Source organism: Tamandua tetradactyla, chromosome 2 (assembly GCF_023851605.1).
Source record: "Tamandua tetradactyla isolate mTamTet1 chromosome 2, mTamTet1.pri, whole genome shotgun sequence".
NCBI lineage: Eukaryota > Metazoa > Chordata > Mammalia > Pilosa > Myrmecophagidae > Tamandua > Tamandua tetradactyla.
The window spans coordinates 53,752,633-53,774,406 of record NC_135328.1 but is presented as its reverse complement, the minus strand read 5'-3'; the positions used below and the strand labels follow the sequence as shown (position 1 = coordinate 53,774,406).

General features: G+C 37.1%; 1 protein-coding gene and 1 long non-coding RNA gene across 2 annotated transcripts in view; one reads left to right on the top strand and one right to left on the bottom strand.

Annotated features, from left to right (window-relative positions):
• The window catches only part of ABL1 (ABL proto-oncogene 1, non-receptor tyrosine kinase), a 233,068-nt gene that overhangs the window by 69,079 nt on the left and 142,215 nt on the right, over positions 1-21,774 (bottom strand). The gene's annotated exons all lie outside the window — the stretch shown is intronic.
• Positions 15,579-21,774, top strand: part of LOC143672558 (uncharacterized) — a 77,038-nt gene continuing 70,842 nt past the window's right edge. The window contains exon 1 of the long non-coding RNA XR_013169894.1: positions 15,579-15,676. This is a non-coding gene — a long non-coding RNA (uncharacterized LOC143672558). The remainder of the gene's footprint in view (positions 15,677-21,774) is intronic.

Genomic DNA, 21,774 nt, shown 5'->3' with positions numbered 1-21,774 from the left:
ATGTCTTTAAAATAAAATAATTATTAGAACTATTTAAGAACATATTAAGAAAGAAAGAATAAAGATCCTTTACATTAAAGTATATGATCTGAGCAGTGTTTCTAAAACTATGGTCCATGGATCACTTATTTTGAAACACCTGGATGCTTGCTAAAATTGCAGATTCTTGGTCTCCATTCTACAGAATGGACTTACAGAATCAGAATATGTGGAATGAGCCCAGGGATCAGCATTTTAACAAGTACATCAGATGATCTGTGCGCGCAGTTGTGGTAGTTTTTGAAGCTGGATGGACCCCAGAAATTATCTTAAAGCTAATCTATTCCTGGGGGTATAAGCCTATTGTGGTGGGACTTTTTGATTAGGTTTTTTTGTTGGTTGTGCCCCATGTGGGTCTTGATCCTTCTATTGGAGTCCTTTATAAGAGAATGAAATTCTGAAACAGAAAACAGAAAGTCACAGAAACCGGACGAGAAGGACACACACAGAAAAGGAGACAGAAGAGAGAGACCAGTAGACCCAATATGTGCCTTGTATATTACAGAGGAGTCCCAGATGGCCAGCAGCCTGTATTCAGGAACAAGGTAACATCCTGATAAGGTCATGATTTGGACATCTTCACAGCCTCAGAACCAAAAGCTTTAAGCTAATAAATCCCCATTGTTAAAAGCCAGCTCATTTCTAGTATATTGCATTTTATCACCTTTAACAAACTAAAACAATACTTAAGTTTGAAAGCCATTGTTTTGGAAGAAAGAAAAGCTGCTTTTTTTTCCTTTTGGAATAAGACAAAGATACCTGGATATTTTTTAAATGTACTAATTTGAAAGCAATTAAGGATTGTGTAACTTTAGAACAAGTTATCAAAAGAGAATCCTTTGAAGATTTTCTGATAAAGACTGAATTTTCTGAGGTTTGGAGTTCAGTCCTATTTTAAAAAATGGGGAAGGAACCATATAGGAGTGGATCAAGGTGAGCAGGTAGGATACAGGATGCCCCAAAATTCTACCTTATGGCACCAGCATGGAGTGGGGGTGGACAAGAGATAGGTGAATCTGATATGAGGCCTGGTTAGGGACCCCAGGATCTCAGGTCTGACTGGCATTTTCATTGTTCTAGCTCAGCTAACAACTCTAGGGGAAATTGCAAAGATCCTGACGTTTGTGCCTGCTATTTTATATGCATATGTCAATAAAGTCTACTTCCCCTGATTCTGCAACACTATTCAGAGACAGCCTGCTGGGTTCTCTAGTTCTGTGGATCCAGTGTGGGTCCAGCTTAAAAGATCACGTCAATCATACCTCTTTTTGACATGTCTAAGGACATATATCTATCCCTTCAAGTCTCTTAAATGAGATAGCCCCATTTGTTAGTCAAGTGTCACAAAGGAAACACAGTGGAGGCAACACAGCGGAGGCTGCGTGAGCTATGATATCACACAAGCCTAGCTCTGAATCTCAGATTTGCCACCCACTGCAGTAGCTTGAGCAAGTGACTTCGGCTTTCAGAGCCTCAACTTCCTCATCTGTAAAATGGGGAGTCGTCATAAAAGTAACTATTTCACAGGGTTATAAAGATTAGAAATAATGTACAGAAAGTTTCCAGTGCATGGAGGGTGGTCAATAAATAGTAGTATTGTTATTTCTAAGAGAGGACTCTTACTATATCAGGTGATCTCTGTTTCTGCCTAAATCTTACTGGGACGAAATCAGGAGCTAAAATTAACAATTTGATATGTGAAACTGATTCCAGAAAGCACGCTCTGAGCGAGTGACAGCAGAGTCTGGAGGTTTTCCAAGAGAAAATCCATTTTTATTATTAAGGAAAGAAACACTAGCTATGGGGTAGGAGTAACTACTGAAGTTCAAATACCTCAGAGTTCTACCTATAATGCTAAAGCCAAGGTTTTGCAATGCCTGCTTTGCAGCAAAACACAAACTTCACACCCCCACATCTTTAATGGGGGCCTATTTATTTCAGTCCAGTACTTGGCGTGCAGGCCACACATAAGACTGTCTTTCAGAGGACACTGATGCTTTTGTTAGTCCCCATGGTATTTCCAAGGCAACAATCCTTAGTTGGGGGCCAAATTTGAACAGCCTTAGAGTAAATCCACTTTCTAGAAAATCTCATTATAGTAAGATTCTACCATATTTTTATAAATTAACAAGTCTAAACATAGCTGCTAAAACAAATTTTCTTCAGAAGGAAACTAATATTAAGTACATGTTATTTTTTATTAATTTTTATTTTTATCAAAGTAACATACAAACATGGTTAAAAATCAAATAGCACTAAAAGTCTTATGATAAAAAAGAGTAAGTCCTTTGACACCATCTACCAGTCTGTTTCTCTGGAGGCAGACTCCTTCAGATTTGAAATAATATGCTTATATTGCTGTTTACAGATTCACCAGCTTTTTAAATTATCTACTATCTTATTATGGTAGTATTATATTCTCATCATCCCCAACCTCTCAAAACATTATCATCACAATTTTTGGTTAGAGTAGTAGTCAGCGATTATATTATTATGACCATGTAAATATTGTTCACTGCTGAAACAAGTAATACTATGACTGTTTCCCTTAATACGCAAATTTGTTTGGAGGTATTAATTGCCTTAATTTTTTTCATTTGATTGGTCTTCTATGTATCCATTACTATTTTCCCCCATATACTTCAAGAGCTGTCTTTTTATCTCCAAACACTAAAACACTTCAAATATTCTCAGTTCCATTTATTGACTTACTCCCTTGTTTTGTTGGAGTTCATCCTTCAGGAGCTTCCTGGAAAAAAAAAGGTACAAGTCTTTCTTCTACCCTGACAGTTTGGCTGTATTAAGAATTCCAGGTTGAAAATTTTCCCCATAGAATTTTGAAGGTATTTCTTCACTATCTCTAGTTCCAGTACTGTTGTTTAGAAATGGAATTATATTCTGATTCTTGATCCTTTATCTATGACCTGCTCTTCCCTCTGGAGGCTTTTAGATTTTTTAATATTCCTGGTGTTCTGAAATTTCATGATGACATGGTGTGGTGGAAGTTTTCCCATATAGGATGCTGGGCTGCTGGGCACTCAGAGAGCCCATACAATCCAGAGACAGGGTCATTTAACTTTGGAAAAGACTCATTTCACTAAGCTCTGTAAAGAGTCATTATATTTTTATTTACTGACCTCTCCTCCTCCCCCATCTTTTTTTTTAGTTCTCACTTTTTGAAATTCCTATCAGATGGATATTGAAGTCATTGTTTCTCATTTTCTTATCTGTTCTTTCTGTTGTCCATATCTTTGTCTTTATGTTCTGCTTTCTGAGATAGACTTTGCTGAATTTTAAATTTTTGCTATAATGTTTTCAATTATTAAAGCACTTACTCTTCTTTAATAGCATCCTGTTGTTTGATTTCTGCAACATCTCTCCTTTATCTGAGGTCTTTTGAACTCTGTTGTTTCCTGTATTCTCTTTATTTCCACCAAGTTTCAGCTTTTTGTTTATTTGTTTTAGTCTTTATTTTTCATGTTAGAGACTTCTCTAATGTCTATGGAAATTTGGCTGTCAATTCATACTTAAATGATTGAGGTACTAAAAAAGCTGACCAGAAGTTCTGCATGCATGGGAGGGGCATGATAACTGGTGGACTTTCATCAATGAAGGGAGTTGGTGAACCGACTTTTTCATCAAGGGATTCCCTCAATGTGGATATCTGTAACGCTTTTCTCTAGGACCATTCAAGTTTTTTTTCTATGAAACAATCTTTCAATCTCCTCTCTATCAGGGCCCTGGTTAGCAGATATCGGGAGAGGGACAGGAATCTAATTATTCAATAGCAGACCTGTTTTTTAATCCTCTCTTGCGCACCCCACTGTTTTCAGCATGCTTTACCCTGACCCATGCTAGGCCTAATGTCCCTGAGTCCACAACCTTTATATTTCAACTTCTCAAAATAATATCTGTAGTCTCAAGTAGGTAGGAAGGAGAGGTAGTTATTTGTACAGAGTTGGGGAAGGGGCTGAGGAATCTAATCATTCCTATTACAAACTTTCAGTTGAACCTATTATCAGCTACACTCTTCAAACCCTGCTTTCTGAGGTAACCTCTAATTTCTGAGCTTTTCTCAAGTTCTTAAGAGAAAATAGGCTCATTTCTAATCAATATCTCTCTCAGAGAAAGACAAGTTTCAGCTTCCTCGACTCGATTTTGCTAAGTTCATTACCACTCTTTTGACTGCTTTCAATTTTCCAAAAATGTGGTGATGTTTCTTAACCACTATTGTCTTCTTTTAGCTTCTTTTTGTCTTTATGTATTTACATAAAAAAACAACAGCAAAAAACAGCAACCTCTTTGTTGTCATTTCAGGAAGGAATGGGGAAGGAATAGAGATAACAGGTCTTTAATCTTTAATAATTTGAATTAAAATTTATTTTGCCCATTTTACAGACAAGACAACTGAGGCCTAGGAGGTTAAATAACTTGCACAAAGTCACACAGTAAGTTAGTGGCAGAGCCAGGAAAAGAGCCTAGATCTCCCAATTCCTCGTTAGATTTTTTTCTCAATACATGACACCTACTAAGTACTCATAATTAAGAACTGACAGACAGTTTTAGGACACCAGCCTGAAAAATTCTTTAAAATTTGTTGTAAACTACAGTTCTCAAATCTTAATTTTGTTGGTAGTGAAGAAACAGACAACTAAACTCTGAAATCTTAAATCTAGTAACAATGAAGTTAAATTATAAACAGAAATATTACAAAACAAAAATAGTTTCACATATTCAGATACTAAATTCCAACTTAAAGAGTTATGTGTTGTCTTGAAATGTCATTTTCCCTTTACTTTGGTTAGCTATTGAAATAAATGCCAAAGCATTATTATTTTAAATCACCAAAAGTTTTGTTTGTTTGTTTTAAATATGAATATTGAATAAAGACCAAAGTATCTTAAAAAATAAGTTAAAAACTACAATGATAAAACCTTGAAAAATGGCAAATTTCAAACTATGATCTGTGTAACAAGACAAAGCAAGGTAAACTTAGGCATAGTATTAAAACTAACCACAAGCATCGATCGTTAATAAGCAATGCTCTTTTTGTTTTCGAACACCAGCAATGTTTTTGGTTTTCATATTTTGTTAACTTTGAACTGGTAAACCAATGGTTAATTTTTTTCCTCTCTTTTTCTAAGACTAAAAGAATCTGTGCTAGCAGCAGACCAGACCTAGGAGATCACGTTACATTTGGGGGTGGGGGGAAAGAAGGCAGCTGGATGGGAGTGTAGAGAAAAGGGCTAGAAGGGAAAGGAAAACAAGTTGTCTGAACCTCCCCACAGTGTAAGACCCAGCAGGGATTAGGAGGTACGTGGAGGAGCCTATGTTTATCCAAGTTATCTGCGGGGCCTTCAAAATGGGCTGTGAAAGTATAGGATTCTTTGGTATTCGAATACTCTCACAGCCTAATGCTATCCCCCAGAAAGCAAACTTCTTGGTAATTATTACTAGGCTTGAAAACCTAGAAATGAAATACTAAAGGAGCGTTGTCTGTTTCTTCAAAACATTCAGTACCAATTTGTTTTGTTGTCAAGGTTTTAAACACACACTAATGGCAAATAGAACTAGTGTTCATTCTAATAAATGTACACTTGTTAGAAATTACCATTATCCTTAGAAGAAGCAAAGGTATCTCTAAATGAAATGGTGTTGCTCTAGTTCTTCCTTAAAGTGACAGATCTGACATTAATTCAGAATTACACTACATATTAATTGGAAAAGAATGGTTAGAGTTAGCATTGAAGAAACTGCTCATTAGGTTGCATTGTGGTGATGTTAGGAGGAAAAGGTCAGGTCAGTGGTCACCCAGTCACTTGAAAAGAAAATCACAAAACAAACGGTTTTGCTTTCAAAGTCAACCTGGCAGAAGCTGTCCTCTTGTTTGCCACCCTCCCTACCAGCTGGTATATAAGATCTATATTCAAAACAGAAATTCCCAAATCTGATTTAATCACTAAGTTATTCTCACATTCCCTAAACAATAATAATTCATATTTATGGCTACTTCATATGAAGAAAATTCTGCTGTAATTCCAAAACAATAGTAAAATTAACTCTATAAGGTTTAGGTCAACAACTGCATATCAACTAAATTTATTTTGATGAAAAATTAGTGGAAATCCCTAAGAGACTAGTACAGGGACTCTCCAAACTCAACAATGGCCCTCAATGTCTGTTCTCTTCTCTCATCCTCAACCTTTAAGTTTTAGATGAATACATTGCCCTAGAAAAAGATTACATTTCCCAGCTTTTTGGTAGCTAGGCATGACCACGTGACTTAAGTTCTAACCAATGGTATGTGAGCAGAAGTGATGCCTGCAACTTCACGGTTAGGTTCTTAAAAGTAATAGGCATGTGCTCCCTTTTCACTTTTCTATTTCCCATTCCTTGTAAGGGCATTTGATGGTTGGAGTAGCCATTTCAGTTCCGAAGGAAGAAGCCTTTTGGAAGTACAAGTCTTACCTTGATAGAGTAACAAGGTAAGAGCTATCTGACCTTTTGGAGCCACCAAACCAAGAAGGACTGGTATAAGAGAAAAATAAACACCTAGCTTGTTTAAACCACTGGCATTTTATATTTGTTATAACAGCCATACCTGTATCCTAACATAGATATACACAGATGCAGATCCAAACTACTGTTAGTATACTATCAATACCATTCAGCAATAAAAAGAAATGAAATACTGATACATACAATACAAATAAACATCAAAATATGCTAAGTGAAAGAAGCCAGTGATAATAGGCCACATATTATATCATTCCATTCACAAGAAATGTGTAGAAAAGGCAAAATATAAAAGGCAGAAAGCAGATTTAAGATTAGTGGTTGCTGGGGGTGGGGATGGGGAGTGGCTACAAAGGAGCACAAGGGATCTTGCAGGCATGATGGAAATGTTCTAAATTTGGATTGGGATGATGGTTGTACAACTTTGTAAATTTATTAGAACTCAAATTTTCTGGTGTGTAAAGTATTCCTCAATAAAACTGTTAATTAAAAAGGAAAAAAGCAATGTGTTCTATGATTTCAACACCTTTTTAAAATTTAACATCCAAAGGATTAGAAATGCACACAGTTTGGTTCCTCATTCCATGCTGTGAACCTAAAAAGATCATGCTATATGTGTTTCTGTTACTTGTATCTCATTTACAGATACTTCTAATGAGAGCCATGCTCTTGGAGAGAATCACCCAGCTCTGATATTTCTCCTGACTCCCAGCATGAGGTGTCTTCAGATAAGAAATGTGTGTGAAGGAGAAGTGTAGGAAGAGGACTGTACTCACATGACTGAATGATCAAGACTAGATGGTAGTGGAGAGATGTGGCTCAGATAGATTACAAAAGAGAGATTTGAGAAAGCCTTCTTCTCAGAGGTCTTCAGGCTGTAACTTTGAGAGTTCTCCAATATACAACATGGCCCCATCTATATTTTAGGACAATATAGTCATAACTTTAAATCTCTCATGGAAACCAAGTGTCATGGTGAATTTTTCGGGATCAAAGTGTTAAAAATAATACTTAAGTTTCTAGGTAGTAAATACTTGTGTTTCCAAAATGCTGGGAGAAGGCAAAGCAATCAATTAAATAGTGAAATGAATTAACAACAAATATTTCATGAGTCTCAAGCTTCCAATAAACAAAGGTATATCACAAGTTCATTAATCAATAATTCTCAATATTGTCCAGTCTTTTCACTTACATTTTCTCATTTGATCTCCAAACCCATGGAAAATAGGGAATGTAGAGAAGAAGACCACTCATCCCTATCTCCAATGAAGCTGCACTGACTGAAGCCCAAAAGAGAGTCACAAAAGAGGAACAGAGAATAAAGAAGCCAGGTATCCCCTGAAGCTGAGACCCCACCAATGACTGAACATGCATGATACCACATGACCCCGCCATGCATGCCTAGCAGAACAGACCACATGAAAGTAGAATTAGAAACAATTCCTGCTTTCAGGAGAAGTCGTTCATTTTCTTCACTTCACTTGGTCTCCTCTGATTGGTATGGTTCTCATAAAATTGTTGGCTTATCACAGATTTGTAAATGGCCCATTTGTTCAAAACAAACATAAAACACTGTGATGAATACTATTTTTAAAAAAAGGAAGAAGACATACACACTCATTTTGCCTTCCAGGAATACACAGTATAGAGAAAGAGAATCTTGGGGAGGGGGAGAAGACACTAAAATAAAGAATCAAAAATTGAGAAAAATTAGATAAATTCATGCACAAGTAACACTGCCGCCCAAAAGAAACGGCTATTCTGCTGAGAGATGAACAGATAAGTTTCCCAAGGGAGAAATCAGTAATGCAAAGTGAAAGTTTATTCCTTTTACCATTTTCCTTTCATAGTTTAGAAATCAATTAAAAGAATACAAGTGATCAACACATATGTGCTGAATTGACTTTCCAAAAAGGTGCAAAGGCAATTTAATGGAGACTGTCTTTTGAACAAATAGTGCTGAAACATTAGACATCCATATGCAAAATGGCAATAATTAATATCCTGCACCATTGTGCCAGTTGAAGCTAATATGTACCCCAGAAAATCCATGTCCTTTAATCCTCATTCAGTAGCTGGGTGGGATCTTTTTTTATTGTTTCCATGGAGACGTGATCCACCCAATTGTAGGTGGTAACAGTTTTTTTTAGCGTTTCTTTTTTTATTGTGAAAAATAACACATAGAAAAAAGCAATAAATTTCCCAGTACTTTTTAAACAAGTAGTTATACAACAGCTTTTAAAGTTTGGTAAGAGTTACAGTTCCAAGATTTTTCATTTTTTCTTGTAGCTGCTCTAAGACACTGAAGACCAAAAGGATTATCAACATTGATTCAGCACTCATTCATTTGTTAAATCCTGTCTTCTCTATTATACTCTTCCTTCTCTCTTTTTCTCTTTTTTTACTTTTTTTATTGTATAATATAACATATATACAAAGCAAAGAAAGAAAAAAGCAATAGTTTTCAAAGCTCTCTTCAATACAAGTAGTTAAAGTACAGATCCCAGAGTTTGTCACAGGCTACCATACCATCATCTCAGATTTTTCATTCTAGTTGCCCCAGAACATTGGAGGCTAGAGGGAATAACTTTTTTTTATCATCACAATCAGCTTTTTTTTTTTCTTTTTTGTGAAAAATAACATTCATACAAAAAAGCAATACATTTTAAAGTACATTGCAACAATCAGTTGTAGAACAGATTTCAGAGTTTGGTATGGGTAACAATGCCGCAATTTTAGGTTTTTATTTCTAGCTGTCTAAGGCACTGGAGACTAAAAGAAATATCAATAAGCAGATTCAGTACTCATACTCATTTGTTAAACCCTACCTTCTCTGTATAACTCCACCATCTCCTTTGATCTTTCTCTCACTCTTTAGGGGTATTTGGGCTATGCCCATTCTAACTTCTTCATGTTGGAAGGAGCTGTTGATAATACAGGGATGGGGGATAATAATAGGGGTGGGGGATGGAACTAGTTGATGTTCTGGAAAGACTGACCCCTTTGCATTTCAGGACTTATCTGATCCAGGAACCCATCTGGAGGTTGTAGGTTTCTGGAATGTTACCCTAGTGCATGGAACCTTTGTAGAATCTTATATAATGCCTTAGGTATTCTTTAGGATTTGCAGAAATGGTTTGGGTTGGAGTTTGGCAAGTTATGATAGTAGCAATGTCTAACTGAGGCTTGCATAAGAGTGACTCCAGAGTAACCTCTCAACTCTATTTGAACTCTCTCAGCCACTGACACCTTATTTGTTATATTTCTTTTCCCCCTTTTGGTCAGGATGGCATTGTTGATCCTACAGTGCCAGGACCAGACTCATCCCTGGGGGTCATCTTCCACACTATCAGGGAGACTTTCATCCCTGGATGTCATGTCCCATATCGCGGGGAGGGCAATGGTTTCACATGCAGGGTTGGGCTTAGAGAAAGAGAGGCCACATCTGGGCAACAAAAGAGGTCCTCTGGAGGAATCTTAGGCATACCTATAAATAGGCTAAGCTTCTCTACTACAAGCATAAGCTTCACAAGAGCAAGGCTCAGTCAAGGGCTTGGCCTATTGATTTGGGTGTCCCTAATGTTTGACACAGTATCTGGAGTTTCCCCGGTGGTAAAGTTTAATAGTTCCATATTGTTTCTTCCATCCCTCAAGGGACTTTGTCCAAACTGTTTGATTATTTGCTTAACATACTCTGGGATATATCCAGGCATTACATTAAACTAAACAGGATTAAAGGCTCGCATTCTTATTCTGGGCTCCCTGCATTTGGATTGTTTAAATGATCTATCTAGACAGGCTGAGTTAGATATCTGCAGCTGCAAATTTAGGTTCTGGACAAAATAAACCTTTCTTCCTTTGGTCTCAAAGAGTAGGTAAAGTTCTAAAATACAGGCAATGTCTTCCTTACCCCTATATTCTGAATTACCTTAATCCTGACCTGATCAACTTTGTTCTTATCTCTAAATACCAGGTTATATATATATATAAAACAGTCCCTCGAAATCCAGAAATAACAATTACCACTCTAGACTAAATGTAACTGTCATAAGAATTTACAGTGTAGGCCCCAGTTTTCTTATAAGCATTTTCTAAATGAGATCATACAACATTTGCTCTTTTGTTTCTGGCTTATTTTGCCTTGTCAAATGTCCCACATGTTCATTCACATCATTGTATACCTCACAACTTCATTCCTTTTTGTAGCAGCACAGTGTTTAATCCTATGTACACACTATCGTCTGCCAATCTACTTCTCCGTCAGTGCATCTTTCACCTGTCTCCATCTGCTGGGCCTCATTTATAATGCCCAAAGTCAACAGACCATCAATTTTAGATAATTCCATTGTTACCAAGAGAAAGGTAGCCAAAAAACACACCCTCACCAAATAGAAAATCCAAATCTCCCCCTAACTCTTGTCCCTCCTTGGTATTGCTGTGGTACCGTTGATGTAGGTGGTAACTTTTGATTAGATGGTTTCCATGAAGATGTGTCTCCACCCATTCAAGGTGGGGTTGCTTACTGGAGTCCTTTAAGAGGGAACCATTTTGGGAAAAGCTACCAAACCAACAGAGACAACAGAGCCCACACAGCCAGAGACCTCTGAGATACATAAAGTAATGCCCCTGGGAAAGCTATTGGAGAAGTCTAGAGGGAAAGCTAGCAGATGTACCATGTGCATTTCCAGCTGCGAGAGAAACCTGGAATGTCATCGGCTTTCTTGAGTCAAGGTATCTTTCTGTATGCCTTAGTTTGGACATTTTTATAGCCTTGCCTTAATTTGGACATTTTCATGGCCTTAGTACTGCAAACTTGCAACTTAATAAATTCCCTTTTTACAAGCTGTTCCATTTCTGGTATATTACATTCTGGCAGCTTAGCAAATAAAAATGACCATATACAAAACAATGAAAAATGGATCATAGACCTAGGAATAAAATAAAAACCTATAAAACTACTAGAAGAAAAAAGAGAAAAATCTTTGTGACTTTGGGTTAGGCAAAGATTTCTTAGGTACAAAAACAAAAGAGTGATCCTTAAAACAACTGATTAATTGGCCTTCATCAAAATCTAAAACTTCTGTCCCTTTAAACTTCTTGTTGAGGAGTGCTCTGAAAACCACTGCTTTTTTATTTCTTGCTTTGTTTATATGTTATAATATACAATAAAAAAGTTAAAAAAAACAACAAAAACTTCTGCCCCTTTAAAGACACTACTAACAGATGAAAAGATAAGCCACCAATTGGGAGAAACATACCAAATGCTGGTGAGAAAGTGGAGCAATTGTTGTCAATGCAAACTGGTGTAAATTACTAGTGGTAAGACACAATGATATATTCACTTTGGAAAAGCTTGGCAGGTTCTCATAAATTAAACATACAATTAATATATAACTTAGCAATTCCACTCCTAATTAGTCACTCAAGAGAAGTGAAAACTTATGTACACCCAAAAACCTGTATGCTGGATCAAGATGGGGGAATGAGAAGCTTCAGGGCTCTATTCCTCCATGAAATTTAGAAAACCCACAAGAACTGGCAGAAAAACCTTTCTTGAAGCCCAACAAAACAGCTATAGAACTGTAGTAACAGGTCAAGCACTGAATCAAGAGTAAGGCTACTTAAAAGTGACAGAATCTCTTGGCACTGTGGCTGGCATGTCCCAGGTCCCTCACTCGCTCAGTACAGACCTGGTCCAGCCTTCCAATGTGGATCCCTGGTCCCGGTTCCAAAGGGAACAGAGCAAACCTTGTACAAATACTGGGAACATCTATGTCTGGCTCGTTCTGTCTGGTGGTGGCCTGAGGGACTCACCACCCCAGAACTTGCTCATTGTATATAAGGTAGTTCAAAGATAATGTTGTGAGAGAACAGTCAAGTTGTGCTGCCCAGGGCAAAGGATTGCTGGTTGTAAAACATACAGTGAAGTCTCTGGATAATGAGGAAACTGTTTCCTAGGGAAGAGGGGACATTCGTATCAATTTAAGCAGTCAATTCCTAGGGCTGTATGTACATATTCAAGACAAGACCTGTGCAGAAAGAATGAGAGAGGCCTCTATGCTTTGGCCTCAAACTAGTTTCTAAATTCATTGTACAATAAGCCCTGAAGGAAAGTACTCGCACAGGTCAATCTGCAAAGACTGAGAAAGATGTTTTCTTTTTTTCCTTCTTTTTTCTTTATTTGTTGGCACCCGGCATATAAGGAAACTATGTCCGAACACTAGATGGATACGAGCTTTAAGAAAAGACACCTCAGAGTCTAAATTCCAATAATAACACATTAAAATATGAAAATGTACAGGTTTCATCAAAAGATCACAGAACATACGAAGAAACAGGAAGTGATGGCCCAGGCTAAGGAGAAGTTTAAGGCATCAGAAACCATCAATAAGACCTTGGACATACCAGACAAGGACTTTTTTTGAAAATGGTCTTAAGTATGCTCAAAGAACTAAAGGAAAAGAAAGAACTAAAAAAATCAGGAAAATGATAGATGAACACAGGAGACTATAAATAGAAAGATGGAAATTATGAAAAGGAATCAAACAGCTGAAGATCATAGTAATTGAAATTAAAATCTCCCTAGAGGGGTTTAACAAAAGACTGGAGAAGGCAGAGGAAATAAACAGTGAATCTGAAGTTAAGACAATTAAATCATCCAGTCTGTGGAACAGAAAGAAGAAAAGTGAACAAACAAAGCCTGAGGAACCTGTGGGACACTATCAAGCAGGCCAATATACAGTGTGGGAGTCCCAGAAGAAAAATAAAGAAAGAAAAGACAAGAGAGAATATTCAAAGAAATAATTGCTGAAAATGTCCCAACTTTAATGAAAGGCACAATTCTACACATCCAAGATGCTCAATGAACTTCAAACAGGATAAATACAAATAGACAAAGTCCGTGGCATATTATAATGAAACTGAATTCTGAAAGCCACAAGAGAGAAGAAATGTGTATTGTGCAAGGGAATCTCAATAAGATTAAATGCCAATTCCTTACTGGCAACCATGGAGGCAAGAAAGCTGTGGGAAGACACTTAAAGTACTGAAAGCGAAAAATTCCACCAAAGAATTCTATATCCTGCAAAACTGTCTTTCAAAAATGAAGAAGACACTAAGACCCCACCGAAACAAAAACTGAGGGAGTTCAGCACCACCAGACTGGTCCTATAAGAGATGTTAAAGAGAGTTCTGCAGATTGAAAAGGAAATAGACAACAGATCAAAACCACAAAGAAATAGATCCCCGATAAATGTTAATGACATGGGTAAATATAAATGCCAGTACTAATGTTTTATACTATTTTTGGTTTGTAATTCTACTTTTTACTTCCTAAAGGATCTAAAAGGCAAATGCATAAAATGTAATGATAAATCAGTGGTTTGGGATTCATAAGGTATAAACATGTAATTTGGGACAACAACTAAATAAAGGGGGGAGGTGCATAGGTATATAGGAACAGAGCTTGTATATATTATTGAAGTTAGGCTGGTACCAAAGCAAACAAGATATTCTAGATTTAGGATGTTAAATTTAAGCCCCCTGGTAACTATGAAGAAGATATCAGAGAATATGTAAGTTTACAGAGACTGAAATTAGAGTACAGACTGCCAGGGTCAGGGAGCCAGAGGAATGAGAAGTTAATTCATTAATGGGTATAGGGTTTCTGTTTGAGGAGGTGGGAAAGTTTTAGTAATGGAAGGTGGTAAGCGTACTGCAATATTGTGAATGTGATTAATCACACTGAATGTTATCCTTGGGAATGCTTTAGATGGGAGAGTTTGCTGAATATGTTCCCACATTAAAAAAAAAAACAAGAGCAACTAAAGAGACAATGACAATTAAATGGACTACATGATCTTGGATGCGATCTAACAAGAATGGAGAAAAGGTACATCATTGGGACATGTGAAAAAATTTAGAATACAGACTGTAAATTCTAGATTGATGTTGAGTTTCTTGAACTTGTTAACTGCACTTAAAATGGTTACATAAGTGTGCTGACTTGAATCTGTTGTGTATCCCAGAAAAGCCAAATTCTTTAATTCTCATTCAATATTGCTGGGTGGGAGCTTTTTGATTGTTTCCATGGAGACATGACCCTCCTAATTGTGGGTGGTAACTTTTGATTAGATGGTTTCCATGGGGATGTGCCTCCACCCATTCAAGGTGGGGTTGCTTACTGGAGCCCTTTTAAGAGGGAACCATTTTGGAAAAAGCATTAGAGCCACCAGAGTCACAGAACCCACACAGCCACAGGCTGCTGGAGATGAAGAAAGAAAATGCCCTGGGGAAGCTGCTGGAGAGAAATCTAGCAGCAATCGCCAAGTGCCTTTCCACTTGAGAAAGAAAGCCTGAACATCATCGGCCTTCTTGAACCAAGGTTATCTTTCCCTGTATGCCTTAATTTGGACATTTTCATGGACTTTTTATTCCCCTTTTTAAAAACCATTCTATTTCAGGTATATTGCATTCTGGCAACTTGAAAACGAGAACAATAAGTGAATATCTGTGTTCTTAGGAAACATACTCAGAAATATTAAATATTCAGGAGCATTACGTTTATAACCTACAATCGAGTTTTCAGAAAATGGACTGCTAGATAGGTAAGTAGGGTAGGAGGGAGGGTGGGAGGTAAGTAGATAATAGCTAGAGATAGAATGATCCAGCAAATGTAGCAAAATGTTAAAATTTGTGGATCTGGGTAGGAGTATGTTGGAGTTCTCTGAGTGGGGTTTGTATTATTTTTGTAACTTATCCTGTAAATTTGAAAGTATTTCAAAATAAAAAGTTAAAAAAAATCTGTATGTGAAACTTTACAGTGGCTTTATTCATAGTCACTGGAAACAATCCAAATGTCCTTTAATGGATGAAATGGATAAACAAACTATAGTACAATGGAACACTACTCAGCAATAAAAATGAAAGAAACACTGATATCATAAGATGGATTAATCTTAAATGCATTATGATTCACAAAGTTATATACTTTATAGTTCTATTTATATGACATTCTGTAATAGGCAAAATTCTAAAGACAGAAAACTGAAGAGCAAATGCGTGGGACTGGGAAATGGTTGACAGCAAAAAGAATGAGGGACTTCTGTAGGTGATGGAACAGGTCTGTATCTTAGGTGTTGTGGTAGTTACATGACTATATACATTGTCAAACCTCATAGAACTGTACACTAAAATAAATAAATTTTACTACACCTAAATTATACCTCAATAATAAGATGGTTTTCCTTCAAGGCCCCATTCCTTAGGGGAATCCACTTCTAGGGCCCAGGCAGGGCGCTTCCCTGTGGAAAACCCTTTTCAGGGACTGCGATAAGGTACTATATTATTGGATTTCGAGTAATTTGGCCAGTGGGAATTAGATGAACGGTCCTAAAGGAGTGTTTGTGGTCTATGTTATTTGGTTTCTTTCCCCCTGAATCCTTCTGTCCTATAAACCTAGAGTGGGATATAGTCCACAAGTACAAATAGCAGATTTATCCACTGTCACTCTAACATGGTAGAAATCCACCCTATAGGATTATTTTTCTCTAAACAAACCTCCCCCCAACTTCATGGAAGAGCACTGGCCATGCCATGAAGAAGAGGCAGCTGCAGGTGACAGAGAGAAGCCCTGTGGGTGAGTCAGGGGTCTGGTTCCCAGTGGGTTCTGTAAGGCTGTACGAGGTACTTCCCCATTCTAGCCCTCAGCTCACCTGCAAAATGTTGGCTGAACCAGGTGGTTGTTGTGCTGTGTTCTGGCTCTGAGTCTGTGATCCAATTCAAGGTTCAGTTTCTCCTTGTCCAGGGCTTTTGAAAAACTACTACTGACATTTTCTTAACTAGAAAAAACAGGTTTGCTAACTTCAAATGCCAGCACTTTACCCAAACATAGTCTTCTCCTTACAGAGTCTGTGTCCACACACAATCATGTGAAGCTTCACAAAGGGATTTAGGATCCTCTGGACTATAGGAGAATGAGGAGCAGGTCTCTGGTAAACCACATCAAGAAAACGGAAAATCAGCCCTGGCTGACTATGAAGCCTGACTCACATCCCAACACTTCTAGAACAACTGACCCAGAAAACCTTGGGTGAAAAACAGTGTCCAGAGCCTATCATATTCATCTCCCTGCCAATTAAATTCCATAAAAATGGGGGTGGGGAATGGGAGAGCTTATCAGGAGTTGTACAGGGTTTCTTTAGATTGAAAGAACACCATTTAATCCCTCAGCTTTCCACAATTTAAGATTACAAAATTGTCTTTAACTTTATCCCAGAGTTGTACATCAGGAAGGGAATGCTAGCTCCTGACGCTGCTTTAGTGTTTGCATTTCTGACACCTTTTTCTCATGAAGTCCCCATAGAGGGAATTTGGCAATATACACTACCTATCAAAATTGCAGATGCATTTAGCCTTTAATCCAGCAATTCTAATTGTGGGGATTTACTCCACAAATTTACCTACCACACACATACAAACACACACACACACACACACTTTATTTTTTCCCCATCATTAGATTAACTAAAGTCTGACTGTACCTTTCAAAATGGGATAAATTTATGCCTTCATGGGGGGTACACACTGTTTTCTGACATATGTAGGTTTGTGTGTATGTTTTAAGGATTCCAACTTTCAGATCCTCAATTTCCATACACGATCTTTTCTAAAACTGACATGACTGAGAAGTCCTCTGCCAGTTCTCCTTTCCTAAAACTACTTTCACCATTATCCCTCTCCTACCTCAGGAAGGAGAGGAAGACCTGTCCTACATCCCCACAGGTTTGAAAAGCTCCTGGGCACCAACTTATGGATAACCTGAGAATGTATCACTTCTGAGATAAAATTCTGTTTATAAGCAAAGAAAAGAGAGTGTTATTAAGAAATAAACATTAAATATTCTGCAAATATTTATTGAGTAAAGAGGTAGGCACTGTCCTAGGCTCTAGGGTCACAACAGGTACAATATAGAAAAAAAATCCCTACACTCCCAAAGCTCATGTTCTACTGAGGACAGGTTGGAAGGAGACAGAAAAATTAACTAAATAAACTAATAAATTACAGAATATGTGAGAGGATAAAAACTGCTGGGGGTGGGGGGGTGGCAAACAGAGAAGAGGGGTTGGGATTCTGAGATTGAGAAGTGGGGATAAGAATTGCAATTTTAAATAAGATGATCAGAAAAGGCATCACTGAAGATGAAAACTGAGCAAAGACCTGAAGGAGGTAGAATAAACTATGATGCTTTCCTGGCAGAGGAAGCAGCAAGTGCAAAGGCACTGGGGCAGGGAGGCTAACTGGGGAATGTTCAAGGAACAGCAAAAAGACCAGTGTGGATGGAACATGGTGAGTAGGAAGGAGAGTTGTGAAAGGAGATGAAGTGAGATTGCAGAGGGGTGGGGAGATGGTGTAGGGCCTCACAGGTGATTGTCAGGGCTTTGACCTTTCCTCTGAAGGATCTGGAAAGGACTGGAGTGTTTGGCACAAAAGAGAGACAGGAATCTGATTACATTTAAAAGGATTACTCCTCAGGGAGAAGAGCCTAGAAGGGAACACCAGAAGAAACAGAAAAACTAGCAGGAGGCTACTGAAATAATCAAATCTCAATGATGTTTGAAACAGAAGCTTGGACAAGTAGAAGTATTTGTAATCTGAATATATTCTGAAGGTGTGGTTACCTGAGAGATTTGTGTGGGGTTTGAGAGAAAAAGAGGAGTCATGGAAGACTTTAAGATTTTTGGCCTGGACACATGGGAAGATGAAGCTACCATTAACTGAAATGGGGAGAAAGGAGGTGTATCAGATTTGAGAACAAGATCAGGAATTCCATTTTTTAAAATAGTTGAGGTATAAGTGACATACATTAACTGCATATGATTGAATTGTACACACTGATAAATCCTGACATATACAATTCTGAAACCATCACCACAATCAAGATAATTAAAATTACCGATTATCTTCAAAAATTTCCTTAGGCCCCTTTGCAATTCTTCCCTCCAGTCCCTAAACCTTTCACCTCCAGGCAGCCACTGGTCTGTTTTCTGTCACTATAGGTTAGCTTGTATTTCCTACTTTGACATAAGTGATGTATTTTCTTACTATCCAGTTTCTTTCACTCAACATTATTATTTAGAGATTCATCCATGTTGTTGCATGTATAGTTCATTGTTTTTTATTGCTGAGTGGTATTCTATTGTATGGATATACCACATTTTTTTTATCTATTCGTTTGGACTGTCCCCAGATTTTAACTAGTACAAATACAGCTGCTAAAAATATTTGTGTACAAGTCTTTCTAAGGACAAATGCTTTCATTCTTTTTCAGTGAATACCTGGGAGTAAAATGGTTGGGCCATATGCTATGAGTATATCTGACTTTTTAATAACCTGTCAAACTGTTTTAAAAAATAATTGTACTCATGGTAGCCCACAACAAACTCTGGGATCTGTACTGTAACTAACTGTTGAAGAGTGCTTAAAAAACTATTGCTTTTTTTCTTTCCTTGTTTTTGATATATGTTAGATTATATAATGAAAAAAAGTTTTTAAAAAATGATTGCACCACTTTACATTCTCCAGCACTGTGTTCCACATCCTTAACAACATTTGGTTGCTCAGACTTTTTAATTTCATAATTTTAATACGTATGTGTTGGTATTTCGCTGTGGATTTAAATTTCCTTAATAAATGATGTTGAGCATCTTTTCATGTGCTCATTTGCAAGCTATATCTCTTCTTCAGTGAAGTATCTGTCCAACTATTGTAGTCATTTAATTATTATTGTATTTTAAGAGTAATTCACATATTTTGGATGCCAGTCCTTTATCAGATAACTCATTTTACAAATATTTTTCCCATTCTGTAATTCTAATAGTGTATTTTTTGTTGTTTTCAACTTTTTATTTTGAGATAATTTCAGTGTTACAGAAAAGTTACAAGCATATTATAAAGAACTTCTGTATGTGCTTGACCCAGATTGTTAATATTTTTTCATATTTGCTTTATCATTCTCTCCTACTCTTTCGCCTCCTCACCTCTCCTTTTTTCTTTATATGTAACTTTTTTTCTGAATTACTTGAGAGTAAGTTGCAGACACCATGCTCCATATTAACTCTAAACACTTCAGTGTGTATTTTCCGAGAAGGATATTCACTTACAAAATCACAGTACAATAATCAAAATCAGAAAATTTAATATCGATACAATGCTATTCTCTAATCTATAGAACTTTTTAAAATTATGCCAATTGTCCTTAAAATATCCTTCATAGCAATTTTTATTTTTCTGGACCAGAATCAGCCTTTGACAGTTGTGAATAGTACAATTTCCTTTGTTAAGATACCCCTCAATTTGGGTTTGTCTATTATTTCCTCAATTAGATTTAGGGTATGCATTTTTGTTGAGAATACTATATATATGATGTGTTTTCTCAGTGTATCATAATAGGAAACACATGATATTGTTTTGTCCAATTACTGGCAATGTTGACTTTGATTACTTAATTAAGGTAGGATCTGCCAGATTATTCTATTAAAAAGTTCCAATTTTATCCTTTGTAATTAAAAAGTAATTTATGTGGGAATGGTGAGAAAGAGGGAAAATTCAACTTTCCCAAGTGGAGAATTCTTAATAGTCTCACAAGCAGTGCAGACAACCAAAGCAATAGGCTGAGCCCCCAATCTTGGGGTTTGTTCATACAAAACTTAACCCCACAAAGGATAGGTCAAGCCTACTTAAAATTAGGTCTAAGAGTCACCCCCAAGAGAACCTCTTTTGTTGCTCAGATGTGGCCTCTCTCTCCAGCCAACACAGCAAGCAGACTCACCACCCTCCCCCTGTCTATGTGGGACATGACTCCCAGAGGTGTGGACCTTCCTGGCAACGTGGGACAGAAATCCTGAAATGAGCTGAGACTCAGCATCAGGGGATTGAGAAAACCTTCTTGACCAAAAGGGGGAAGAGCGAAATGAAACAGAATAAAGTATCAATGGCTGAGAGATTACAAACAGAGTCGAGAAGTTATCCTGGAGGTTATTCTTACACATTAAATAGATATCACCTTGTTAGTCAAGATGTAATGGAGAGTCTGGAGGGAACTGCCTGAAAATGTAGACCTGTGTTCCAGTAGTAATGTTTCTTGAAGATGACTGTATAATGATATAGCTTTCACAATGTGACTGTGTGATTGTGAAAACCTTGTGTGTGATGCTCCTTTTATCTACCTTATCAACAGACGAGTAAAACATATGGAATAAAAATAAATAATAGGGGAACAAATGTTAAAAAAAGTAATTTATGGGGAAACACTTTAAAGAATTCATAAATATTCTGATCTTCATCAAATATTCACTTACTGGTTTTAGAACCCACTGATGATTCTTGTCTGAATCCCAATTATTTTGACAGTTGCAAACTGTGATTTTCTAACATTATCATTTTTCTTACATTTATTAGTTGGTATCTGTGCCAGTTTGAATCTGTTCTGTATCCCAGAAAAGTCAAGTTCTTTAATCCTCATTCACTATTGCTGGGTGGGAGCTTTTTGATTGTTTCCATGGAGATGTGACCTACCCAATTGTGGGTGGTAACTTTTGATTAAATGGTTTCCATGGAGATGTGTTTCCACCCATTCAATGTGAAGTTGCTTACTGGAGCCCTTTAAGAGGGAACCATTTTGGAAAATGCTTGAGAACCCATGCAACCAGAGACCTTTGGAAATGAAGAAGAAAGAAAACATCCCTGGATGAGCTTCATGAAACAAACAGCCTGAAGAGAAGGCTAGCAGATGTCCATGTTCACCATGTGACTTTCCAGTTGAGAGAGAAACCCTGAACTACATCAGTCTTTCTTGAGTGAGGGTAACCTCTTGTTGGTGCCTTAATTTGGACATTTTTACAGCCTTGCCTTAATTTGGACATTTTCACAGCCTTAGACTTGTAAACTTGAAACTTAATAAATTTCCCCTTTTTAAAAGCTGTTCTGTTTCTAGTATATCACAGTCCAGTAGCTTGTAAACTATTAGAATAGTATCCTACTCCCTTACTTGTTTATTGATATAGTATAAATATGGACTCATTGATTTTTTTTTTAATATATAATGGGTTAAGATCTATCACTCTCATTATTCTGATGCTCAAGTTGTTCCAAATTTGGCCAGCAGGGGCCCTTCTGAAATGACCCCCAAGGGTTTTTGACATGTCACATCATTTTTTGAGT